The 26,688-nt window shown below is 42.7% G+C and overlaps 1 protein-coding gene across 1 annotated transcript in view; it reads left to right on the forward strand.

Moving 5' to 3' along the window:
• The first annotated feature begins 15,672 nt into the window (after positions 1-15,672).
• Positions 15,673-26,688, forward strand: part of vstm2b (V-set and transmembrane domain containing 2B) — an 86,400-nt gene continuing 75,384 nt past the window's right edge. Inside the window, exon 1 of the mRNA XM_073070093.1 lies at positions 15,673-15,986. The gene's annotated coding sequence lies outside the window, so the exon portion shown is untranslated. The remainder of the gene's footprint in view (positions 15,987-26,688) is intronic.

Consider the following 26,688-nt stretch of genomic DNA (forward strand, 5'->3'; position numbering starts at 1 on the left):
ATCAGAAGCTTTCTCAGGTATGTTGCCTACAAAAACTGTTGTAGTCAGACCACTGCTTCGTCACTTTCACGATGGCTCTGAGCAGCATGGTCCTTCCTTGGCCCAATATGCTTTCCAATTAGAGGCACAGAGTTTGGCACTAACATCTGTCGGACAACTGTTCACTGTGTACAGCATCAGTACCTTTCCGAATTCCCTTTCAGTGAACTCTCTTGCAGTAGATGTGGCATGCAGCTGGCGGATGGGTCTCCAATCAAGCTTAACTGCCTCAGCCAATCAGGTCCCCAGAATGCTGGCCCTCCTGTCTTTACCACGTACAAGCCCAATGTGAGTTGCTGGATGTTACCTTTCACTGTTGTGGGAATGTCATTCCCACAGGAGTTATCTTTTCTCCGGTATAAGTTCTTAGTTGGATATCTGTAGGCTTCAGTTCAGTATATTAGAAATGCCATTCAAACTCATTTTGTGGAATGACTGAAACAGCCAAGCTCGTATCCAATTCCATTTTAATTAATTTGCCATTCACTTCAGGTGTAAGGCATATCGCTTTTCATTGTTGGTATTCACATTATAAGTCCCAGTCCTGAGTCACACTCATCATTATCAGTTTTTTCAACTGTATTCAAATTAGTGCTCTTTTTAAAGCTGCAACTTTTATCTTTCTCCTTTGATTAGACATTAAGACAATAAAACCATGAGACACGGGAGCAGAATTAGGCCATTCAACCCATCGTGTCTGACCTATTTCATTATGACTGATCTACTTCCCTCTCAATCCCATTCTCCTTCATTTTCCCTGTAACCTTTCATGCCCTGACTTATCAAGAATCTATCAATCTCTACCTTAAATACACCCACAGGTTTCTGTGGCAGTGAATTCCACAGATTCACCACCCTCTGGCTAAAGAAATTCCTCCTCATCTCCATTCTAATGTGGCATTCCTCCATTCTGAGGCTGTGCCCTCTGGTCCTAGTTTCCTTCCACCACCGGAAACATCCTCTCCACATCCACTCTATCTAGGCCATTCAAATTCAATAGGTTTCAATGAGATTCCCCCCTCATTCTTCTAAGTTCCAGCAAGTAAAGGCCCAGAGCCATCAATCACTCCTCATACAATGTCTTTCATTACCAGAATCATTCTCTTGAACCTCCCTGAACCCTGTCCAATGTCAGCACATCCTTTCTTAAACAAGGGGCCCAAAACTGCAACAATGCTCCAAGAAAGACCTCACCAGTGCCTTATAAAGCCTCAGCATTACATCGTTGCTTTTATGTTTTAGTCTTCTCAAAGTGACTGCTAAAATTGCATTTGCCTTCCTCTCCACTGACTCAGCCTGCAAATTGATCTTTATCAAGTCCTGCATGAGGGCTTCCAAGTCATCCTGCATTTCAGATTTTTGAACTTTCTCCCCATTTAGAAAATGGTCTATGCTTTTATTGCTTCTGCTAAAGTGCATGACCATACATTTTGCAACACTGTATTCCATTTGTCAATTCTCCTAATCCATCCAAGTCCTTCTGTAGCTTCCCAGCTTCATCAACACTACCTGCCCCCTCCACCTATCTTCATATTGTCTGCAAACTTGGCCACAAAGCCATGAATTACATCATCCAAATCATTGACATACAACATAAAAAGAAGTGGTTCCAACACCAACCCCTGAGGAACACCATTAGTCACCAGCAGTCAACCAGAAACAGTTCCCTTTAACTCCCACTCTTTGCCTGCTGCCAACCAGCCAATGATTTATCCATGCTAGTATCTTTCTTGTAACACCATGGGCTCTTATTTTATTAAGCAGCTTCCTGTGCAGCACCTTGTCAAAGGCTTTCTTAAAATACAAGTACATAACATTCACCAATTCTCCTTTGCCTATCCTGCTTGCTATTTCCTCAAAGAATTCTAACAGATTTGTCAGGCAAGACTTTCCCTTGAGAAATCCATGCTGACTTTGGCCTCTTTTGTCACATGCCTCCAAGTACCCTGAAACCACATCCTTAACAATCGACTCCAACATCTTCCCAACCACTGCAGTCAGACTAACTGGCCTATAATTTATTTTCTTCTGTTTTCCTCCCTTCTTGAAGAGTGGAGTTTCATTTGCAATTTTCCATTCCTCTGGAACCATTCCAGAATCAAGTGATTCTTGAAAGATCATTACTAATGCCTCCACAATCTCTTCACCTATCTTTTTTAAGAACCCTGCAGTGTAGTCCATCTAGTCCAGCTTACTTATTTACCTTCAGACCTATCAGCTTCCCTGTGCAGTCTATTTATTTTTGTCTGTCCGACATGCTCCTTGTATGTGTCTACCATGTTACATTTTCTGCAAATTTCACCTTTAAATCTGATGTATATGAGCCCCTACCACAATCCTAATACAATTTGTTCAGCCAGGCCGGTTTCTGTTTGATCATTGCAATTTTATTCATGCTTACCTTCATTTCTGACTGCAGCTCAATTGTATCTCTGCCTGCTGTTTCCATTGATACAGCTATTTTAACTGTTCTTTAAAATGTAAGTTGTGCTTCAGTTAGGGGCTGTTTTTGAATACTTCCTGGTAAGATTCCACTAAGGGGCGGAGTGAAGTTGTGATGGCACTAAACAACAACTCCTTTGCTTGTCTATTCGGAAACAGCTCTATTTCTATCTTTGACACCTCTTTTTTTTCCTTTTTCAAGTTCTTTTAAAGGAGTTACACTCTGATTTCAGTTCTTTGTGGGAATGGGACCCGTTCTCAGGCCTCAAGACCGGCCGCTTTTTGATATCCCAAGGACGCGGCCTGGAAGACTTCAGGCTTCCGGATTTTCATGGCTCTGGAAATGGGCTGATTCTAAGCTGGTGCCCCTGACTGAAGCATCACAGGAGAGCAAAGGACATCATGACCAGCGGGTTAGCTGCTGTGAGCTGTGTGTGCAGAAAGCTGCACCTTTCTGGGGCCGACTCTCTAGGTGCAGAGCTCGGAAAGAGTGTCGCAACAGACTTCTAACATCATAAATCAGTGAGTCGTCTGTTATGTCTTCGGGTACTGCAAGTCTGTGTCTTTATGGATGTTTGCTGCACGCTTGAGTGCTCGGTGGAGGGCGCAGATGATTTTTTTGCTGGTGGGGGTGGTGGGTCGTTGCCTTGTTGCAGCTGGTGTGTGGGGGGGGAACTGGGGGTGAGTGGTTTGGGGTTCTAACATTCATGCTTTGGGGCACTCCTCTGTTTTCATGGATGTTTGCAAAGAAAAAGAATGTCAGGATGTGTATTGTACACATTTCTATGACATTAAATGCACTTATTGAAACTAATTGAAACTTCTGATGTCTCAGTGAATCATTAAGCCCATTACTGAAGTGACAATGTTCAGACAATCTCTTCAATTCAGCCACAAGCACTGAAATTATACATGGCCTATCAGCAGCATTGACAGAGCTTTGCCAAGAGAGATTTCTCATAGGGTCGGCGGCGGTTACTTAAAAAGGGAGCTTCAAGAGCATTTGATCATTGTGTGTGGCCTATCAGCAGCATCAGCAGAGCTCTACAAACTAAATAAAAGTACAGAAGGGATAAGTGGAGCAGCCATTGTTGGGAGTAGGCCAGTAGCAAGAGTAGAAGTGACGGGCTTTGGCTCAAATGAGGCTTCAGCTCGGAGGAGGCATCAGTTCTGTGTAAAGCGTCTGGTAAGGTTTCCTTTTTGTTTTTCCCCCTCTCTTACTGTACCATTCAAATGGCTGTGGTGAGCTCTTCGTCCTGGATGTTGGAGAACTGGCAGACCCAGAGTCTCCCGGGGAACTATATCTGCGTGAAGTGCATCCGGCTGCAACTCCTTGAAGACCGTGTTAGGGATCTGGAGCAGCAACTGGATGACCTTCGGCTTGTACGGGAGAGTGAGGTTATAATTGATCAAAGTTACAGGGAAGTAGTCACCCCAAAGTTGTGGGGGGCGTATAGCTGGGTGACCGTCAGGAGAATTAGAAATAGGCAGTTAGAGCAGAGCACCCCTGTGGCCATTCCCCTCAAAGTAAGTATACTGCTTTGGATACTTTTGTGTGGGATGACTTCCCGGGAAAATGCCACAGCAACCAGGTTACAGGCACTGAGCACGGGTCCGTGGTGCAGAACGGAAAGAGAAAGAAGGGAGCGGTCGTGATAGGGACTCGATAGTAAGGAGAACAGACAGGAGATTCTGTGGACATGAACGGGACACAGAATGTGTCCTCCCAGGTGCCAGGGTCAGGGATGTCTCAGATCGCGTTCACAACATTTTGGAGAGGGAGGGGGAGCAGACACGTCTTCATACATATTGGTACCAATGACAACGGGAAGGGAAAGCAATGAGGTCCTGAAAAGAAAATTTAGACAGCCATGTAGAAAGCTGAGAAGCAGGACCTCCCGGGTAGTAATTTCTGGATTGCTACCTGTGCCACGCACCAGTGAGGGTAGAAACAGGATGATTTTGTAGATAAATGTGTGGCTGAGAAGCTGGTGCAGGGGCAGGGTTTCAGGATTTTGGATAATTGGGATCTCTTCTGGGGGAGGTATGACCTGTTCAAAAGTGCCGGGTTGCACCTGAACCCGAGGGGGACCAATATTCTTGCGGGCAAGTTTATTAGAGCTGTTGGGGAGGGTTTAAGCTAACTTGGCAGGGGCATGGGAACTGGAGTGAAGGGACTCAGGAAAGGACAGATGGTAAAAAAGTAAAGATAGCGTGCATTCAGATTGTCAGGAAGGGCAGGCAGGTGATGGGACTTAGTTGCAACCAATAGGTTAAGTATTCAAATCATTAGGGATGCAGAGTCAGAAAGGACAGCAAATACGGTACTCAAGGTGTTGTATCTAAATGTGCCTAGTAGAAATAAGGTGAATGATCTCGTTGCAATATTACAGATGGCCAGGTATGATGTTGTGGCCATCACTGAATCGTGGCTGAAGGATGGTTGTAGTTGGGAGATGAATGTCCAAGGTACACGTTATATTGGAGGGATAGGAAGGTAGGCAGAGGGGGAGGTGTGGCTCTACTGGTAAAGAATCGCATCAAATCAGTAGAAAGATGTGACATAGGATCAGAAGATGGTGAGTCCTTGGGGGTTGAGTTAAGAAACTGCAAGGGCAAAAGGATGTTGATGACAGTTATATACAGGTCTCCCAACAGTGGTTGGGAGGTGGACCACAGATTATAACAGGAAATAGAAAAGGTGAGTCAAAAGTGCAATGTTATGGTAGTCATGGGAGATTTTAACATGCATGTCGATTGGGAAAATGAGGTTGGAAATGGATCTCAAGAGAGTGAGTTTGTTGAATTCGTTAAGAGATAGCTTTTTTAAGTAGTTTGTCATTGAGCCTAGGGAATCAGCTATACTGAACTGGGTGTTATGTAATGAATCAGAGATAATTAGAGAGCTTGATGACACAGGACAAGATAGTACAAAGTCAGCATGGTTTCCTTCAGGGAAAATCCTGCCTGACAAACCTGTTGGAATTCTTTGAGGAGATTACAAGTAGGATAGATAAAGAGGATGCAATAGATGTATATTTGTACTTTCAGAAGGCCTTTGACAAGATACCACACATGAGGCTGCTTACCAAGTTAAGAGCCCACGTTATGACAGGAAAGTTACTGACATGGTTAGAGCATTGGCTGATTGGTAGGAGGCAGTGAATGGGAATAAAAGGATCCTTTTCTGGTTGCCTGCCAGTGACTAGTGGTGTTCCACAGAGGTCGGTGTTGGGACTGCTTCTTTTTACGCTGTATATAAATGATTTACATGATGAAATAAATGGCTTTGTTGCCAAGTTTGCAGATGATATGAAGATTGGTGTAGGGGCAGGTAGTGTTGAGGAAACAGGTAGGATGCAGAAGGACTTAGACAGATTAGGAGAATGGACAAGAAAGTGGCAAATGAAATACAATGTTGGAAGGTACATGGTCATGCACTTTGGTATTAGAAATAAATGTGCAGACTATTTTCTAAATGGGGAGAAAATCCAGGAATCTGAGATGCAGAGGGACTTGGGAGTCCTTGTGCAGAACATCCTGAAGGTTAACTTGCAGGTTGAGTCGGTGGTGAGGAAGGCAAATGCCGCATTAGCATTCATTTCAAGAGATCTAGAATACAAGAGCAAGGATGTGATGCTGAGACTTTATAAGGCACTGATGAGGCCTCACCCTGAGTTTTGTGAACAGTTTTAGGCCCTTCATCTTAGAAAAGATGTGCTGGCATTGGAGAGGGTCCAGAGGAGGTACACAAGGATGATTCCAGGAATGAAAGAGTTATTATACAGGGAATGTTTGATAACTCTGGGTTTGTACTCACAGGAATTCAAAAGGATAAGGGGGCATCTCAATGAAACCTTTTGAGTGTTGAAAGGCCTAGACAGAGTAGATGTGGAAAGGATGTTTCCCATGGTGGGAGAATCTAGGACAAGTGGGCACATCAGGATAGAGGGGTGCCCTTTCAAAACAGAGATGCAGAGAAATTTCTTTAGCCAAAGGATGGTGAATTTGTGGAATTTGTTGCCACATACAGCTGTGGAGGCCAGGTCATTGGGTATAGTTAAGGTAGAGATTGATCGGTTCTCAACCGGACATGGCATGGTTATGGGGAGAAGGCCGGGAACTGGGGTTGAGGAGGAGACAAAAAAAGGATCAGCCATGATTGAATGGTGGAGCAGATTCGATGGGTCAGATGGCCTAATTCTGCTTCTATGTCTTATGGTCTTCAATGGACTCCCCTTACTTTTGATTCCACTTATGAAATCTAAACCATTCTGGAATCAACAGTGGCTTTGGTTCTAACTGTTTCTGTATTACTTTTACAGTATCAACAAAGCTTATTTCAGCTGGTTTCATTGGAGCAGTTAAACTTCGAAGCAACTGTATGCCTTTAAATCCAATGAACTCAGCAAAATTAGTATTTCTCATTGTCTATTTGATTTGATCTAAAATATTTTATCTGCTCAATTCACTCTGTATATAATATCCAGTTATCTGTTGTGTAATCAAACACATCAATCTTTCCAATGTAGCCAGACATTACTGTCTACTTTTTATGATTATTATTACGTGGTACTCACTGCTTATGAACCTGTGAATTCTACCATTTTGTGTCTATTCTTGAAGAAACCACATGCTGCACTGTTTCTATACTTGACTATTTCTTGCTGCAGTTCTACAGTTAGGCAGTAATTTCAGGTTTGTATAAAACTTCCTCGTTGCCACTGTTATATTTGGTAACTCCAAAACATTAAACAAATTGTAAGAAAAAATATGGAAGTCCAACGGAACCGGTCTTCATTTTTTTTACTTGAAGCAAGGCTTACACTTATTATGTGGTAGCATCATGATTAATGCATGTACGTATTTTTACATATAATCCACAATGAATTATTTAAATAAACAAGAATGCTTCATCAAGCAATATATTTACCATATTCCTCAAATATTATTGAAATATGAAATGCACAACACGAAACCCAATGTTACTCACTGTGCCATACTCCTGATATTCAACCAGCAACTACCTTCATGAACCATAGGCCCCATCTGGACGGACAGACAGGGATGGAGCAGATCCCTGGCATGCTTTGCCTGGACCTCTGTGGGGAAGGCTACAATATTAGGATTTACAGTGATTTGCTGTGTATTGCATCTAATGTTTTCGCTGTCTCCTCCAACAGTGGTCCCAATTCATTCATGGTCAGACTGTTGGCGAACAACTAATTTACAACAGTAGTACACCTATTCACCAACAGTCCTGGATCAGTATTTGAGTTGTTATTGACCACCACAATAACATGAATGCTGACTGGAAAAGTGAATAAGAGAGAGAGAGAGAATGGGGCAAGATAGAGAAGGAAGGAGGGGGGAGAAAGGGGGAGGGAGAGAGAGAGTGGGAAAGAGAATGGAGAGGGAAAGGGTGGGAGAAAGTTTCAGAGAGGGAGAAGGAGAGGGGGGAGCGGAGAGAGAGAGAGGAAGAGAAGAGGAGAGAGAGGAAGGGAAGAGGACAGAGAGAGAGAGAGAGAGAGAGAGAGAGAGACATGTAAACAGGGCAGGAGACCACACACTGATGGCTCACAGTGGGAATAACAAGAAAAATTAAAGTGGCGAGGAACTGGTGACTCAGGTTTGCCATTATTCACTGAACACAGGTGCTCCATTAAACTGGCATCTAATTCCTTCTGCTCACTGAGACTGCACTGATCAGCAACCACTCTTTTACACTAAGACTAGATTAATCATACATTCCCATCAGCTTCCCCCAGATTCTACACCCACTTGCACATTAGAGGAAATTCATGGTGGCCCTGTTAACCTGCAAGTCATTGTATTGCAGGATGAGCACCAAGGAAGTCCAAGCTGTGGCAGGGAGAATGTGTAAGTGCCACACAGACAGCACCTAAGGTTAGGGCTGAACCCACTGCTACGAGGCAGTGGTTATACTCGATGATCTCTGTACTGACCATTGTGTCTTAAACTTATGCAATGGCCATTATCTCCATGGCCCTCCTGGGTAGACAATCCCCAGATTTCACCACCTTCTGGGTGAAGAAACCTCTTCTCTGTCCCAAATGACTGACCCTAATTCTGAAACATGAGCACAAGTTCTGGACATCCCAGTCAGGGGAAACATCTTTGCTGTTTCAACCCTATCAGGCTCCGTAATAAAAATGTGTATTCAAGTGGGATCACCACTTTTTTCCTGAATTTGGAAGATTATAAAACTAATCTGCTCAACCTCTCTTCAATGGACAAAATAGAACAAACAAGCCCCTCACCTCCCTCCCTGCTGCCCCCCGCCAGATCTCAGGAATAAACCTGGTGAACATTCAGTGAACTCTATCCAGGTTAGCTTTAGCACTAACAGTGCTAAGCCCCATCTTGCTCACACAGTGCTTTGCTCTGTTGACACTGTACATAGTAACCAGCAGGTAACACAAATATGACAAGCTGCCTACATCAAAAGCAACAGGTGCAAGGTCTTGGTGGGATAGACCACGGTATAGAGTTCTTCCACTACTGGAGAGGAAAGGACCAAGTTGTGTGAGAAAGCCCTCAACTATTGTAGTAGTATGCCACCCAAGGGGGCAACATAATTGACAGCAGTGTTGTTGGTGTGTAGCGATAGAACAGTAATAAAAACATTGACTATCAATGTAAGAATGAAAAGGCATTACACAGTTAATTCTTGTAAATATTTTTATAATGAATTAAGTTTTTTATGTGTATATATATGTGTGTGTGTGTATGTATATATAGAAAGAAAAAAAAATATATATATATAAAAAAAGAGGGGGAGAGAGAGAAAGAGATAACTAAATAGATAGATATAGTGCCACAATCTTATATCCAATTTGAGGGCACTCGCTTCCCTCTGTTAATATTTGACAATCTATTCATTATTACTAATAATTATATTAGCATTAGTATATTAATACAGCAACTAAATATTCCTGGATTTTGTTGCTTCAGGTGTGATAGAATCTGAGAGACAAGAGGGGGAAGTGTTGCATTGCTTGTCAGAGAAAATATTGCAGCGGTGCTCTGGCAGGATAGATTAGAGGGCTCATCTAGGGAGCCCATTTGGGTGGAATTGAGGAATGGGAAAGGTGTAGTAACACTTATAGGGGTGTATTATAGACCACCTAATGAGGAGTGAGGATTGGAGGAGCAAATTTGTAAGGAGATAGCAGATATTTGTAGTAAGCACAGGGATGTGATTGTGGGAGATTTTAATTTTCCACACATAGACTGGGAAGCCCACTCTGTAAAAGGGCTGGATAGGTTGGGGTTTGTAAAATGTGTGCAGGATAGTTTTTTGCAGCAACACATAGAGGTACCAACTAGAGAAGGGGCAGTGTTGAATCTCCTGTTAGGGAATGAGATAGGTCAGGTGACAGAGGTATGTGTTGGGGAGCACTTTGGGTCCAGTGATCACAATGCCATTAGTTTCAATATAATTATGGAGAAGGATAGGACTAGACCTAGGGTTGAGATTTTTGATTGGAGAAAGGCTAACTTTGAGGAGATGCGAAAGGATTTAGAAGGAATGGATTGGGATAATTTGTTTTATGGGAAGAATGTAATAGAGAAATGGAGGTCATTTAAAGGTGAAATTTTGAGGGTACAGAATCTTTATGTTTCTGTTAGGTTGAAAGGAAAGGTTAAAAGTTTGAGAGAGCCATGGTTTTCAAGGGATATTGGAAACTTGGTTTGGAAAAAGAGAGAGATCTACAATAAGTATAGGCAGCATGGAGTAAATGAGGTGCTCAAGGAATATAAAGAATGTAAGAAGAATCTTAACAAAGAAATTAGAAAAGCTAAAAGAAGATATGAGGTTGCTTTGGCAAGTAAGGTGAAAATAAATCCAAAGGATTTCTATAGTTATATTAATAGCAAAAGGATAGTGAGGGATAAAATTGGTCCCTTAGAGAATCAGTGTGGACTGCTATGTGTAGAGCTAAAATAGATGGGGGAGATTTTGAACAATTTCTTTTCTTTGGTATTCACTAAGGAGAAGGATATTGAATTGTGTAAGGTAAGGGAAATGAGTAGGGAAGTTATGGAAACTATGACGATTAAAGAGGAGGAAGTGCTGGTGCTTTTAAGGAATATAAAAGTGGATAAATTTCCGGATCCTGACAGGATATTCCCTAGTACCTTGAGGGAAGTTAGTGTAGAAATAGCAGGGGCTCTGACAGAAATATTCCAAATATCATTAGAAACGGGGATGGAGCCGGAGGATTGGCGTATTGCTCATGTTGTTCCATTGTTTAAAAAGGGTTATAAGAGTAAACCTAGCAATTATAGGCCTGTAAGTTTGACGTCAGTGGTGGGTAAATTAATGGAAAGTATTCTTAGAGATAGTATATATAATTATCTGGATAGACAGGGTCTGATTAGGAACAGTCAACATGGAATAGTGCGTGGAAGGTCATATTTGACAAATCTTATTGAATTTTTTGAAGAGATTACTAGGAAAGTTGACGAGGGTAAAGCAGTGATGTTGTCTATATGGACTTCAGTAAGGCCTTTGACAAGGTTCCGCATGGAAGGTTAGTTAGGAAGGTTCAATTTTTAGGTGTTAATATTGAAGTAGTAAAATGAATTCAACAGTGGCTAGATGGCAGATGCCAGAGAGTAGTGGTGGATAACTCTTTGTCAGTTTGGTGACTAATGGTATGCCTCAGGGATCTGTATTGGGTCCAATGTTGTTTGTCATATACATTAATAATCTGGATGATGGGGTGGTAAATTGGATTAGTAAGTTTGCAGATGATACTAAGATAGGTGGCATTGTGGATAATGAAGTAGGTTTTCAAAGCTTTCAGAGAGATTTAGGCCAGTTAGAAGAGTGGGCTGAACGATGGCAGATAGAGTTTAATGCTGATAAGTGTGAGGTGCTACATTTTGGTAGGAATAATCCAAATAGGACATACATGGTAAATGGTAGGGCATTGAGGAATGCAGTAAAACAGAGTGATCTAGGAATAATGGTGCATAGTTCCCTGAAGGTGGAATCTCATGTGGATAGGGTGGTGAAGAAAGCTTTTGGTATGCTGGCCTTTATAAATCAGAGCATTGAGTATAGGTGCTGGGATGTAATGTTAAAATTGTACAAGGTATTGGTAAGGACAAATTTGGAGTATTGTGTACAGTACTGGTCACTGAATTATAGGAAAGATGTCAACAAAATAGAGAGAGTACAGAGAAGATTTACTAGAATGTTACCTGGGTTTCAGCATCTAAGTTACAGAGAAAGGTTGAATAAGTTAGGTCTTTATTCTTTGGAGTGTAGAAGGTTGAAGGGGGACTTGATAGAGGTATTTAAAATTATGAGGGGGATAGATAGAGTTGACGTGAATAGGCTTTTTCCATTGAGAGTAGGGGAGATTCAAACAAGAGGACATGAGTTGAGAGTTAGGGGGCAAAAGTTTAGGGGTAACATGAGGGGGAATTTCTTTACTCAGAGAGTGGAACGAGCGTCCAGTAGAAGTGGTAGGGGCAGGTTCAATATTGTCATTTAAAGTAAATTTGGATAGGTATATGGACAGGAAAGGAATAGATGGTTATGGGCTGAGTGCAGGTCATAGAAACATAGAAAATAGGTGCAGGAGTAGGCCAGTTGGCCCTTCGAGCCTACACCGCCATTCAGTATGATCATGGCTGATCATCCAATTCAGAACCCTGTACCTGCTTTCTCTCCATACCCCCGATCCCTTTAGCCACAAGGGCCATATCTAACTTCCTCTTAAATATAGCCAATGAACTGGCCTCAACTGTTTCCTGTGGCAGAGAATTCCACAGATTCATCGCTCTGTGTGTGAAGTTTTCCCTCATCTCGGTCCTAAAAGGCTTCCCCTTTATCCTTAAATTGTGACCCCTCGTTCTGGACTTCCCCAACATCGGAATCAATCTTCCTGCATCTAGCCTGTCCAATCCCTTTAGAAATTTATACGTTTCAATAAGATCCCCCTCAATCTTCTAAATTCCAGTGAGTATAAGCCTAGTCGATCCAGTCATTCTTCATATGAAAGTCCTGCCATCCCAGGAATCAATCTGGTGAACCTTCTCTGTACTCCCTCTATGGCAAGAATGTCTTTCCTCAGATTAGGGGACCAAAACTGCACACAATATTCTAGGTGCGGTCTCACCAAGGCCTTGTACAACTGCAGTAGAACCTCCTTGCTCCTGTACTCAAATCCTTTTGCTATGAATACCAACATACCATTTGCCTTTTTCACCGCCTGCTGTACCTGCATGCCCACCTTCAATGACTGGTGTACAATGACACCCAGGTCTCATTGCACCTCCCCTTTTTGTAATCGGCCACCGTTCAGATAATAATCTTTTTTCCTGTTCTTGGAACCAAAGTGGATAACCTCACATTTATCCACATTAAATTGCATCTGCCATGTATTTGCCCACTCACCTAACCTATCCAAGTCACCCTGCATCCTCTTAGCATCCTCCTCACAGCTAACACTGCCACCCAGCTTCGTGTCATCTGCAAACTTGGAGATGCTGCATTTAATTCCCTCGTCTAAATCATTAATATATATTGTAAACAACTGGGGTCCCAGCACTGAGCCTTGCGGTACCCCACTAGTCACTGCCTGCCATTCTGAAGCTGGGCGGCGGTGTTAGCTGTGAGGAAGATGCTAAGAGGATGCATGATTTTCCTTTCACAAATCCATGCTGACTTTGTCCGATGATTTCACCTCTTTCCAAATGTGCTGTTATCACATCTTTGATAACTGACTCTAGCATTTTCCCCACCACCAATGTCAGACTAACTGGTCTATAATTCCCCGGTTTCTCTCTCCCTCCTTTTTAAAAAAGTGGGGTTACATTAGCCACCCTCCAATCCTCAGGAACTAATCCAGAATCTAAGGAGTTTTGAAAAATTATCACTAATGCATCCACTACTTCTTGGGCTACTTCCTTAAGCACTCTGGGATGCAGACCATCTGGCCCTGGGGATTTATCTGCCTTTAATCCCTTCAATTTACCTAACACCACTTCCCTACTAACATGTATTTCCCTCAATTCCTCCATTTCACTAGACCCTCAGTCCCTTACTATTTCCGGAAGATTATTTATGTCCTCCTTAGTGAAGACAGAACCAAAGTAGTTATTCAATTGCTCTGCCATGTCTTTGTTCCCTACGATCAATTCACCTGTTTCTGACTGTAAAGGACCTACATTTGTCTTGACCAATCTTTTTCTTTCCACGTATCTATAAAAGCTTTTACAGTCAGTTTTTATGTTCCCTGCCAGCTTTCTCTCATAATCTTTTTTCCCTTTCCTAATTAAGCTCTTTGTCCTCCTCTGCTGGTCTCTGAATTTCTCCCAGTCCTCAGGTGTGCCGCTTTCTTTTTGCTAATTTATATGTTTCTTCTTTGGACTTGATACTATCCCTAATTTCCCTTGTCAGCCACGTGTGCACTACCTTCCCTGGTTTATTCTTTTGCCAAACTGGGATGAACAATTGTAGTTCATCCATGCGATCTTTAAATGCTTGCCATTGCATATCCACCATCAACCCTTTATGTATCATTTGCCAGTCTATCTTAGCTAATTCATGTCTCAAACCTTCAAAGTTGCCCTTCCTTAAGTTCAGAACCTTTGTTTCTGAATTAACTATGTCACTCTCCATCTTAATGAAGAATTCCACCATAGTATGGTCACTCCTACCCAAGGGGCCTCACACGACAAGATTGCTAACTAACCCTTCCTCATTGCTCAATACCCAATCTAGAATGACCTGCTCTCTAGTTGGTTCCTCGACATGTTGGTTCAGAAAACCATCCCACATACATTCCAAGAAATCCTCTTCCTCAGCACCCTTACCAATTTGGTTCACCCAATCTATATGTAGATTGAAGTCATCCATTATAACTACTGTTCCTTTATTGCACACATTTCTAATTTCCTATTTAATGCCATCCCCAACCTCACTACTAATGTTAGGTGGCCTGTACACTACTCCCACCAGCGTTTTCTGCCCCTTAGTGTTATGCAGCTCTACCCATATCGATTCCACATCCTCCAGGCTAATGTCCTTCCTTTCTATTGCGTTAATCTCCTCTCTAACCAGCAATGCTACCCCACCTCCTTTCCTTTCCTGTCTATCCCTCCTGAATATTGAATATCCCTGGATGTTGAGCTCCCATCCTTGGTCACCCTGGAGCCATGTCTCTGTGATCCCAACTATATCATATTCATTAATAACTATCTGCACATTCAATTCATCCACCTTGTTACGAATGCTACTCGCATTGACACACAAAGCCTTCAGGCTTGTTTTTACAACACTCTGAGCCCTTATACAATTATGTTGAAAAGTGGCTCTTTTAGCTTTTTGCCCTGGATTTGCCTGCCTGCCACTTTTACTTAGGTCGGTGGGACTAGGTGAGAGTAAGCGTTCGGCACGGACTAGAAGGACCGAGATGGTCTGTTTTCGTGCTGTAATTGTTATTTGGTTATATGGTTATGTAAATAACATCCAATAACATTGGAAAGGGTTCAAATGAGGTTCACAAAAATGATTCGGGATTGAAAAGCTTGTCATATGAGGAGTGTTTGATGGCTCTGGGCCTCTACTCACAGGAATTCAGAAGAATGAGGGATGACTTCTTTGAAACCTATCAAATGGTGAAAGGCCTCGATAAAGTGGATGTGGAGAGAATGTTTCCTACGATGGGAGAGTCTAAGACCGGAGGACACGGTCTCAGAATAGAGGGTCGTCCTTTTAGAACAGATATGAGGAGGAATTTCCTTAGCCAGAGAGTGGTGAATCTGTGGAATTCATTGCCAAAGGCAGTTGTGGAGGCCAAATCTCTATGTATATGTAAGGCAGAGGTTGATCGGTTCTTGATTAGTCAGGCCATGAAGGGAAAAGGGCAGAAGACTAGAGATTGGGGCTGAGAGTGAAACTGGATCAGCCATGATGAAATGGCGGATCATACTCAGTGGTCAGATGGCCTAACTTAGCTTCTATATCTTATGATCTTACGTGCAGGGCAAAGCGCAGAACAAACAAAAATGTAAGAGGCAGCTAAAACCTTTCAATGGCCCGTATGAGTCAGCAGCCTGGAACTTTCATTCAATGTGATTGTAAAAGCAGAATTCCGCAGCATGGTGTATAAAGAGAAAACCAGAATCACAGCACATTTACATCTTGTATTTACTGCCACTGATACAATGACTGGTAAGCGTGGGTTAAAAATCCCGAAATGGACACGACTCATAAAGCACAGTGTTTGCACTGCTGTTAGCGGCATCTGATGAAACAACCAGTATTATTGGAAATTGATTGAGCATTCATAAATCCTCACATTTCCTTATGGTTTTCTGATGGGAATTTTATTCATAAGAACAGGATGAGTACTTTAATTTGGAGAAACATGTATCATAATTCAGCCCGTGATGACAGTGATATATCCACCGATGAGGAGCCACTCTTTGAAGCAAACTCCAATGAAGAAAACAACATAAATGTGAGTAAATGTTTTAACAGGCATTCAAAACCAGGATTTGGAAATATTTCTATGGAGCGTGAAACACCTTTAATAGCTTATATAATAGAACAAAAATTCAAAGTTGCATTCTTGGAGTGTGACATATCAAAATCATTGTGCATGACATTGCAGTGGATGTTTATGAAATAAAGCCAGGAATTGGTGTCAGTTTTGCCTGAATGTATGCAAGGAAATATAGATGGGTTTTCACAGTCGATGACCTATGTCAGTCAATCTTCCAGAAGAAAATCTCTGATCTGAATCCTCCCTAATTGATGGAGAAGCTGCTTAAGAACAAATGCAGACTCCATGTGAGAGGTGCATGACCTATCTGAATTTGAGCAGGGAATGAAGCTAACTTGCTCTGATCCATCTGTTTGCTTTCTGAGATTCTGACTTCGGTTTCAACTGGTACGAGTTTCTGATGCACAAAAAAACTCGGATTTCTGTGTTAAAATTTTGTGCAGCTTGGAAATGAAACCTAGAAATTCAATTACCTGCTCGGCTCTGAATGGCTGCTATGCATGTATGGATGAATTGGTCAAACTGTGCACAGATGATGAAAGCAGGATTAGCAGTGTGGCTCAGAGGGAAAGCTGATTTTGATTTGTTCAGCTTCTAATAACAAAGCGACCAAAAGAAAGTGTATGCACTTCCCACTTACGCAGGTGACATGTATACTGTGCTTGTATATTCACACACACTCAGTGTTCACATGATTATGTACGCCTATACACCTGCTCATTAATGCAAATATCTAATCAGCCAATCATGTGGCAGCAACTCAATGCATAAAAGCATGCAGACATGACCAAGAGGTTCAGTTGTTCAGGCCAAAGATTAGAATGGGGAATAAATATGATCTAAGTGACATTGATTATGGAATGATTGTGGGTGCCAGATGGGGTGGTCAGAAACTGCTGATCTCCTGGGATGTTCACACACAATAGTCTCTGCTGTTTCCAGTGAATGGTGTGATAAACAAAAAAAACATCAAGCAAGTGGCAGTTCTGTGGGTGAAAATGCCCTGTTAATAAAACAGGTCAGAGAGAAATGGCTAGACGGGTTCAAGCTGACAGGAAGGCAGCAGAATCTCAAATAACCAGGCATAACAACAGTGGTGTGCAGAAGAGCATCTCAGAATGCACAACATGTTGAACCACGAAGTGGATGGGCTACAGCAGCAGAAGACCATACTGGGTTCCACTCCTTTACCTAATTAAGTGGCCATTGATTGTATATGCAGTGCAAGGTATCTACACTATATAGAACCATATGTCCTGTTACTATCTGCATTTCATTTTTGCAATCATTATTCCAGAACTATGAAATAAATATTTGTTCTTTTACAGAATAATATGAGTGGTTGCTTTGACTTTTGATAATGTTACAGACCAGCAATATTAAAGGTTAGGATGATTTATCTGAAAGAACTGCTGAGTTTCCTGTATGAGGTGGTCTGCAGTATTGCTCCTTATGAATTGAAGTGGCTTGGAAATTTGAATATGCACTCCTGTTGTTTTCAACACTACCTACAGTACATGAACATCATCAATGGAATGAGATTTTGATGCTCTCTTGGCTGAATATGACAACCTGCAAATCTGACCGGGCACCAGCTGTGAATTGCCCTTGTGATGATAAGCAATTTATTTGTGAGATAGACTGCAGGTATTGTCAGGACCCATGCGAGGATCTGTTAGACTGTCACTTGGGAAATCAGATCACATTGTTCTGAATAGTGTCAGTTGTTGATCGCTCTCAGAACAGTTAAGCTTCAATAGTCCTACTCCTGAGCAGGCCAAGCTGAACTTGGGAACTACATTCAGCCCCATCTCCTCCCCTCCTTTTGCATGGTACCAACCACTGCCTTATCCAGAAATCACCTACAATGACTCATTCATCGCTGCTCAGTGCTTCACTCTTCCTTCCCTGATAGTCCCTGACTTGGAGTCCATTGCTTTGATCAGATCACAGCTAAAGGCCCGACTTAACCCCTGGCTTGCAGCTGAAGCACTGATTTGAATCTTGATCCTTCAACTTGCTGTTGAGCCTTGTTGTTCACACCTTCACAATCCCCAGATCCAGTCCCAGTCCCAGACAAACCTTAGAGTTCCACAATGCTGTGGCACATAACATGGGGCCCTGGGCCCAGGACACTGATGAATTTCTTGCTCGGTGTGAGGAGGTGGCAAGGATAATGATCAAAATACATTAAGCACAATTCTTTACTGTGCAGCCCCAGAGCCAATGGTTTTGCTTCAGGACCAAATCATCATTGGACACCAATATACAGGTGGAAGTTAAGAAATCATGATCAGGTTTATTATCACTGACTTATATGTCATGAACCTTGTTGGTTGCAGCGGCAACATTCGCCAATGATGTGAAAATTGGCAGCGTGATTGTAGGATACAGTTTAAATGAACAGAGTGATGTTTTAAGTGTATGGGTTCATTTTAAAGTGCTTTTGCCATTTCAGGACATAGAAAATAGAACACTACAGCACAGAATCTACTTCACTAATTTGTCCACCATTGACTCAGTGGTCTATAAATCCCAAGGTTATCCCTCCTCCCTTTATTGAACATTTGCCACCCTCCAATCATCTGGCAGTACTCCTGTGGTCCATGATGACACAAACAACATCCCCAAAGGTGCTGCAATCTCTTCCCTAGCTTCCCATAACAACTTCAGATATATCCTGTCCAGCCCTGGAGTCTTACCTATCCTAATGTTTTACAAAAGTTCCAGCATGTCCTCTTTCTTCATGTTGACATGTTCTAGCTTATCACAGTCCTCACAAATGTCGAGGTCCCTCTCTCTAGTGAGTACTGAAGCAAAATATTCATTAAGGACTCTCCCTAACTACTCCGACTCTGTGCACATGTTTCTTCTTCTATCCCTGTTCCCAACTTCACCTTAGTCAGCCTCCTGTTCTTCATATTTGTATAGAATGTCTTGGGCTTTTCCTTAATCCTGTTCGTCAAGGCCTTCTCATGCCCCTTTCCAGCTGGCCTAAGTCCGTTCTTGCATAGTTAGATTTTTTATCAAAGATGGCATTGCCTGGCACAGGAGGTGATGCACCATCAATAACTCTCGGAGACGAGAGGCAAGATATAGGCTTTTATTGGCTGGAAGAAAGAACAAGCAGCAAGTGACCACCACACCACATCCTGGAGACTGAGGCCAGGGCTCAGGCCTCAATCGCCTTTATACCGGGGTCCGTGGGAGGAGCCACAGGAGCAGTCAGCGGGGGGGCGTGTCCAGACAGGTATATGTAGTTCACCACAGGAGGATATGATGATTGTTTTGCATTTATCATCCCGTGTTTGAATGTTGCCTTATAACCACACTATTTATGTGTCTGGTGCCTACAGTATGCAGCTGAGGACTGCTACATTTCCTGAGTAAATGCAAATAGATTGAGCATTGTGCAGTCATCAGGGAACACCATTTTGCGTATGATTGAAGGAACCTCATTGATGGGCGCCACAGTAGCTTAGCATTTAGTGCGATGCTATTACAACTCAGGGAGTTCCAGAGGTTGGAGTTCAATTCTGGCGCCATTTTGTACAGAGTCTCACTACATCCTCTCTGTGGAATGCATGGGTTTCCCCCAGGTCCTCCGGTTTCCTTCCATATTCCAAAAGCGTAACAAATAGGTTTAACACCCTGGGAAAGATTTCACTGCTAACACAATAGTCTTTCTGTGGAAACAGTGTTTGGATAATGGTTAGAGATGACAGGTGCATTGGAATGTGAGCCGTCCAATCAGGGGAGTGGGTTTTGTGTTGTGTGCCTGACACCAGTGTAAGCTGGGTCCTTTGTTCGGTGAGAGATGAAGAAGATGACGCTAGACAGAACCAGTGATAGGATTCAACCCAAGGTGCCGCAGTCGACTGAAGATTGGTGAATATGTCTCACTTTTGAAAGAGTTGAGCTCCAACTTGTGCATATTTTACTGTTTAATTATAATTACCCCTTTTCGGTTTTTTCTTTCTTTTCTTTACTAACACTAAGATTCATAAATAAAATTCCTTCAGTTGTATGCAGTGTACTGTCTGTTATTTCTTGCCACTGAGTTGTAACAGGATAGCAAACTACAGCATCCACACAAACCGGGGTTTGGGGTGGGAGAGCTATCTCAATCTCACAGGTTTGGCAGGACTGGAGTGTCGATTCCCTAGACTTGTGCCACCAAGGAAACTGGGTGGGTTTCATTGTGGGGTATCGTCCCAGATCGACTTTGTTGGCCGCTGTGTGATTGGCCTGAGCATTGATCCAGTGGGATGTGTATTTAAGTCTGTGTTAAACTATCATCCGATAAAGTGATTACGATACATGATTATGGATGCTGCAGGGTTGAGCGGTGGTGCGAATCCACGGGGTTACCAGTAACGAATGCTTGTGTATTGAGTGAGTTTGACATTCGTAGCCTCAATGCATTGTTAAATAGTACTTTAGGAACCGTTAAAGCCTTAGGAACAGTTACGATCATGGAGTGGAGGTTTGACAAAAAGGCAAGAGCAGAATCAAGTGGTGGATCATCTGGGAGCTTCTGATGGTGCCATTCCACAAGCTTACTGCAACCTGACTCCTCTGTAGACAAAGCAGTTACTGGAATTAAGTCCTGGTGAGGTGGCAGCTGCTCAGCATAGCATAGGTAGCATTTGGTCAGTGGTTGCGAAAGGGGATGTGGCCCAAGTGGACAAAGAGTTGAGGAACCAGATTCTGTACTGGGTCACATCACCTCCAGACAAACAGTGGCATTCCCAACTGGTTCTGCCTGAAAAGTATCAGATCATCACTTCATGATGGTTTTGGTCATCAGGTGGTTGAGAAAACCTATGGATTGCTCAGAGATGGGTCCTACTGGCCCCGAATGAAGCTGGAGGTCGAAGAGTATTGCAAGTCGTGCATTCTATGTATACAGGGAGCACGTTGCCTAAAAGGGCTGCTCCGTTATCCCATTTGCAGAGCGCAGGGCCTCTGGATCTGAAGTGTATGGATTTCCTGTTAATAGAGCCTGATGCCAGCAACATGGTGAATGTCTTGACTATTACAGATCACTACACCAGATATGCGCAAGCCTTCACTACCAAGGATCAGTGGACACCCATTGTGGCCAAAGTGCTATGGGAGAAGTATTTCATTTATTATGGCCTCCTCAGGTAGATACAAAGTGATCAGGGACAGGATTTCGAGAGTAGGCGCGTACATGAGTTACTGAGTATGCTTGGAGTCGAGAAGTCGAGGACTATGCCTTATCACCCAAAGGGTGATCCCCAGCCCGAGAGGTTCAATCAGACCTTGCTAGATATACTAGGAACCTTGGAGATCAATAAAAAGAACAAGTGCAGTCAACATATTGGACATCTGGTCCACTGGTACAACTGTACACGAAATGAAGCTACTGGGTACTCGTTGTATTATCTGATGTTTGGGCACGAAGCGAGGTTGCCCATTCACCTCTGTTTTGGGACTGGCGAGGGAGATCTACAACAGAAGATTTATCTGAAGTATGTGTATGATATGAGAAGAGAGCTGAAAATGGCTTATGAACTAGCTGATGTCTCGGCTACCAAACAGAATCAAGGAAATAAGAGGAGGTATGATCAAAAGGTTAGGTTCTCCCAACTAATGCCTAAAGATCGAGTCCTCATAATGAAATTGGGGCTACCTGGGAAGCATAAGCTGGCTGAGCACTGGGTGACTATGCAATATGTAGTGGAGAGTCAGATGCCAAAAGTACCAGTTTTCTGGGTGAAACCAGAGGATGGGAATGGCCTGTCAAGATTCTCCATCGGAACCACTGGGACAAGAGGTACATGTTGACCCACATCCTGACCTGGACCCTACACCTAGTAAGAGGACTCTGCGGTGACATGGGGGAACCGAAGGACAAGCAGCAGGCAGGATTGGAGCAGACCCCACCCCTGAATGTGATACGGGATCGGAGAGTGTGGTATATGCTGCCCTTTGCAAACTCACCAATAATTGATGAAGAGATTCCCAACCCTTCTCATGCTGAGGCAGGTAAAATGGGGGGAGCTAGCAGTGGACAGACAGGTTTGCGGTTAGAAAATAACGGGAGGTTTGACTCTAAAATAGCTGGGTAGGAAGGTGAGCACAGACAAGTGCTGAGGGGCCCTGAGGTGTCAGGAGGCACGAGTAATGGACAGGGAGGGGCCTCCCCAGGTAGACAGGAAAGAGCCCAGGCAGAGTCTGAAGCTGAAGAAGTAGATTATGGGGTTAGGAGGTCCCAAAGAGTCAGGAAACCCCCAGACAGACTGGCCCATGTCACACCCGGGGAACAGAGTGTGGCACCAATCCCCTTGGTAAGCTATGTCACTGCCACTTACACCTGGGCTGGGCATTATGCTTTGTATGAAGGGGTGACAAATTACCTCAACATCATGAGGACATGACTAATTTTGGTGAGGGGGGTAGAGTGTAACATCTTGAGAAAGGCTTCACTCCTAATGTAATGTCCTTTCTGTAGAAGCAGTGCTTGGGTTATGGTTAGAGATAACAGGTGCTTTGGAATGTGAGCCGTCCAATCAGGGGAGTGGGTTTTTTGATGCGTGCCGGACACCAGTGTAAGCTGTGTCCTTTGCTCGGTGGGAGATGAAGAGTCAAGTTGCTGAAGAGAACCACTCATAGGATTCAACCTGGTGGGGGACCGTGATTTGATGGAGCAAGATGCCACAGTTGACTGAAGATCAGTGAATATTTATGACTTTTGGAAGAGTTGAGCTCCAACATGTGTACATTTGACTGTTTAATAATAATGGGCTCTTTTTGTTTTTTTTCTTTCTTTTCTTTACTAACCCTTAAGTTAAGATTCATCAATATAATTCCTTTCACAGTGTGCTGTCTGTTATTTCTTGCCACTGAGTTGTAACAGGGTAACAGATTACACAGCCTCCACACAAACCGGGGTTTGGGGTGGAAGAGTTGTTTCAATCTCACGGGCTTGGCGGGACAGGAGTGTGTCTTCCCTAGACTTACACAGCCAAGGAAACTAGGTGGGTTAATTGGTCATTGTAAATCATTCCATGATTAGTTTAGAGTTAGTCAGAGTTGTGGGGTTGCTGGGGTGGTATGGCTTGAAGGGACGGAATGGCCTACCTCGCGCTGTATCAAAGAAAGAAAGAAGCAGTTGACTCGATTTAGGGTATGGCCCTAAGTATTTCCAGATTTCTGATATTGAAATGGTTGAGCTCTATCAAAGGCAAACATCTTCCTTTATGTGGAGTATGTTTTCTCCTTGATACTTGACTTCAGTTTCACTATAACTGCCTGGTGCTGCACCTGATCAAATTCTGCCAGGGGCAGTCACTCTCCCCTCACTTCTGGAATTTGGCACTTTGGTCCGAGTTTGGAATTAACTTTGGAATGGCACTTGAAAACACTAAAACACAGTATTGGTGAGTAAGCATTATTTGGACAGTCGTTAGTTTGAATGAGTTATCCTACTTTGTGTGGGCAAAACAAATCTGGATAAGTTTACACATGTTTTTATCAATGCCAATATTGTGGCTACATAAAAATGGGTTGCCACAAGAAATGATGAGTTCTAAAGTACAAATTTGTAATACCACAGCACAGGTCATGCTATTGTTTAATTAGACATTAGCCTTGACTGTAAAGAATGAGAGGTCTGAGAGTAAGTGGTAATGCTGAATCCAAGAGAATATCGGCTTTAGGACTGTCAGGATAAAATAATTAATTGCTATCAGGGATGTGGTTCTGACTAAACCATTATCAAATCCTCTCAGGCAATGAAAACAAATAGAATTTATCAGAAGTAACCAATTGCTTGGCTTTTTGCAATTTTTCCATTATTGAATCCTCTGAACAAGGTTTCATTATTTGCTCTGTCTTGAACAAGGGTTGGTTATTGGCCTGCTGTAAGTATAACAGAGTCCTTGTTATCCCACAGATTGTGTACAGTACCAACTCAATTTTCTGCCCAAATATTTATTGAATGAGTACCTGGTTCATCATTAAGGGGTTTTTTTTTAAGGATGTTGTGATGGCCAATATTTTGGAGCACTCAGGATCAAGTGGGTTCATAACCTGGAAAACCAAACCTGAAGCATTCCCTTTCTCCCACATCCATTCTCCTCTCCTATAACGTTCCTTCTTCAGCCTTTTAACTTTTCCGCCCATCATCTCCCACCCTCTCAGGTCAAACCACTCCCCCCCCCCACCCAACCTTCTTCCCCTTTCTTTCCAGTCCTAATGTAGGGTCTCAGCCCAAAACATTGGCTGTTTATTGCTCATCATAGATGCTGCCTGACCAGCATTTTATGTGTGGTACTCTGAAGCATTGGGTGGAGTGGGGTAGGGAGAGGTCGTTGTTTAATCATACTAGAAGGTGATCAAGAAAACTTTGAATTACGGCTATTTTCTTTTAATCTCATACGATTTACTAATGGAGAGAAAACCTTGGCATGAATACGACTGAACTGTTAGTGATTAACAATTAGTGTTGCTTTTGCCAGCACCATCCAGATCCCAAAAATTAAATATTAAAATAGAGTGAGATTGCCCTTTAAAAAAATTGATTACATCACATACCCAATCCTGACAGCTTTCTGAAAGTGTTGATGAATTTATTGTACAAAGTTTAAAAGCCTGAGTCAAGGCTTGATGCCAAAGGAAGAAAATGGAATTGTATCATTTGAAATTGATTTTTATTAAAGATGATGGATAGGTTTCTTACTTTAGGGGAGAACTACTATCAGTGTATGAAATATTGGAGTTAACAAACTAGAACCAAGGACTAAAACTACCATTCTGCAGAAATCCTATATTGTGTATAATAACTGTATAGACTTTGATGTCAAAAGTTGTTTAATACAACTGATGTCTAGCTTTTATCCTGTATAAAGAAATGTGAGGACAGCAAAAATCAGGCAGATATGCTGGAACATGTCAACATTAAGACGGAAGACATGCTGAAACTTTTAAAGAACATTAGGATAGATAAGTTCCCACAGCCAGGTGGGATATACCACAGCCTACTAGGGGAAACAAGAGAGGAGACTGTGCTGGGAAAATGTAAAGTGATATGCTTTGGAAGGTCAAACCTGAGGGAGTGTACAGGGTTAATGCCAGGATTCGTAGTTGTGTGGAGAAACAGAGGGATCTTGGACTCCATATCCATAGATGACACAAAGTTGATAGGCTGGTTAAGAAGGCATGTGGTGCATTTGTTTTCATTAGCTGATGGACAAATTTCAAGAGCTGAGAGATAATGTTGCAGCTCTATAAAACTCTGATTAGACCACACTGTGTGTAGTGTGTTCACTTCTGGTCACCTAACTATAAGAAGGATGTGGAAGATTTAGAGAGGGTGCAGAGGAGACTTACCAGGATGCTGCCTGGATTAGAGAGCATGATTTATCAGGAAAGGTTGTGCACCCTAAGGCCTTTCTCTTTGGAGAGAAGGAGGATGAGGAGCAACTTAATAGGAGTGTATAAGAGGCTTAGAGTCTTTGATAGAGTGTAAAGCTACCGCCTTTTTCCAGGGTAAAAATGACAAGTACAAGAGGGCATAATTTTAAGGTGATTAGAAGACAGTATTGGGGATGATGTCAGAGGTAGGTTTTTTTCACACAGAGAATGCACAGCCGGGGTGGTGGTAGAAAGGCAGATATATTAGTGACATACTGTATAAGAGACTCTTAGGCACCTGGATGAAAGAAAAATGTGGGAGGAAGGGGTTTCACTGATCTTGGAGTAGGAGCACAACATCATGGTCCAAAGGACCTGTACTGTGCTGTACTGTTCTTTGTTCTTATGGGAATCAGTCTAATTTGATTGTTTTTAACTTCCTCGAAAAACTCTGTAAGATTTGTTAGGAACAACTTACCACACAAAAAGCCATGCTGACCATCACTAATCAGTCCCTGTCTAACAAAATACTTATATATCTGGGCCTTAGAATACCTTCCAGTAACTTTCCCACTACTGATATCAGACTCATCGGCCTATCATTTCCTGGCTTATTTGTAGAGCCTTTCTTAAACAATGGAACAACATTAGCTATCCTGCTCATCTGACTCCTCATTGTGGCTAAGGATGTTTTAAGTATCTCTGCTAGGGCCCCTGCAATTTCTGTACTAGCCTCCCACAGTGTCTGAGGGAACACACTGTCAGACCCTGGGGATTTACCCCCCCCCCCCCTCATTTGCCTCAAGGCAGCAAACACCTCCTTCTCTGTAATCTGTACAGGGTCCATGATCTCACTGCTGCATTGGCTCCATAGTTATAGGCTTTGTCTATGACCCTCGAGTAAATACAGATGCAAAAAATCTATTTAAGACCTCCCCCAGCTCTTTCAACTCCACACTTAGACTATCACACTGACATTCCTGTGGGTCAATTATGCCCCTTGTGATCATTTTGCTCTTATTGTATCTGTAAAAGCCCTTAGGATTCTCGTTCACTCTGTCTGCTAGAGCAACCTCGTGTCTTCTTTTAGCCCTCCTGATTTTCTTCTTGTGTTCTCTTGCATGTTTATTCCTCAAGTACCTTGTGTTTTCCCTGCCTGCTATACATGCCTTCTTTTTCTTAACCAGAGCCTCAATATCTCTTGAAAACCAAGGTTCCCTAAACTTGTTAACCTTGCCTTTTATTGTGAAAGGAACATGCATACTCCGTACTC

The sequence above is a fragment of the Hemitrygon akajei genome, chromosome 17 (assembly GCF_048418815.1).
Source record: "Hemitrygon akajei chromosome 17, sHemAka1.3, whole genome shotgun sequence".
NCBI classification, from domain to species: Eukaryota; Metazoa; Chordata; class Chondrichthyes; order Myliobatiformes; family Dasyatidae; genus Hemitrygon; species Hemitrygon akajei.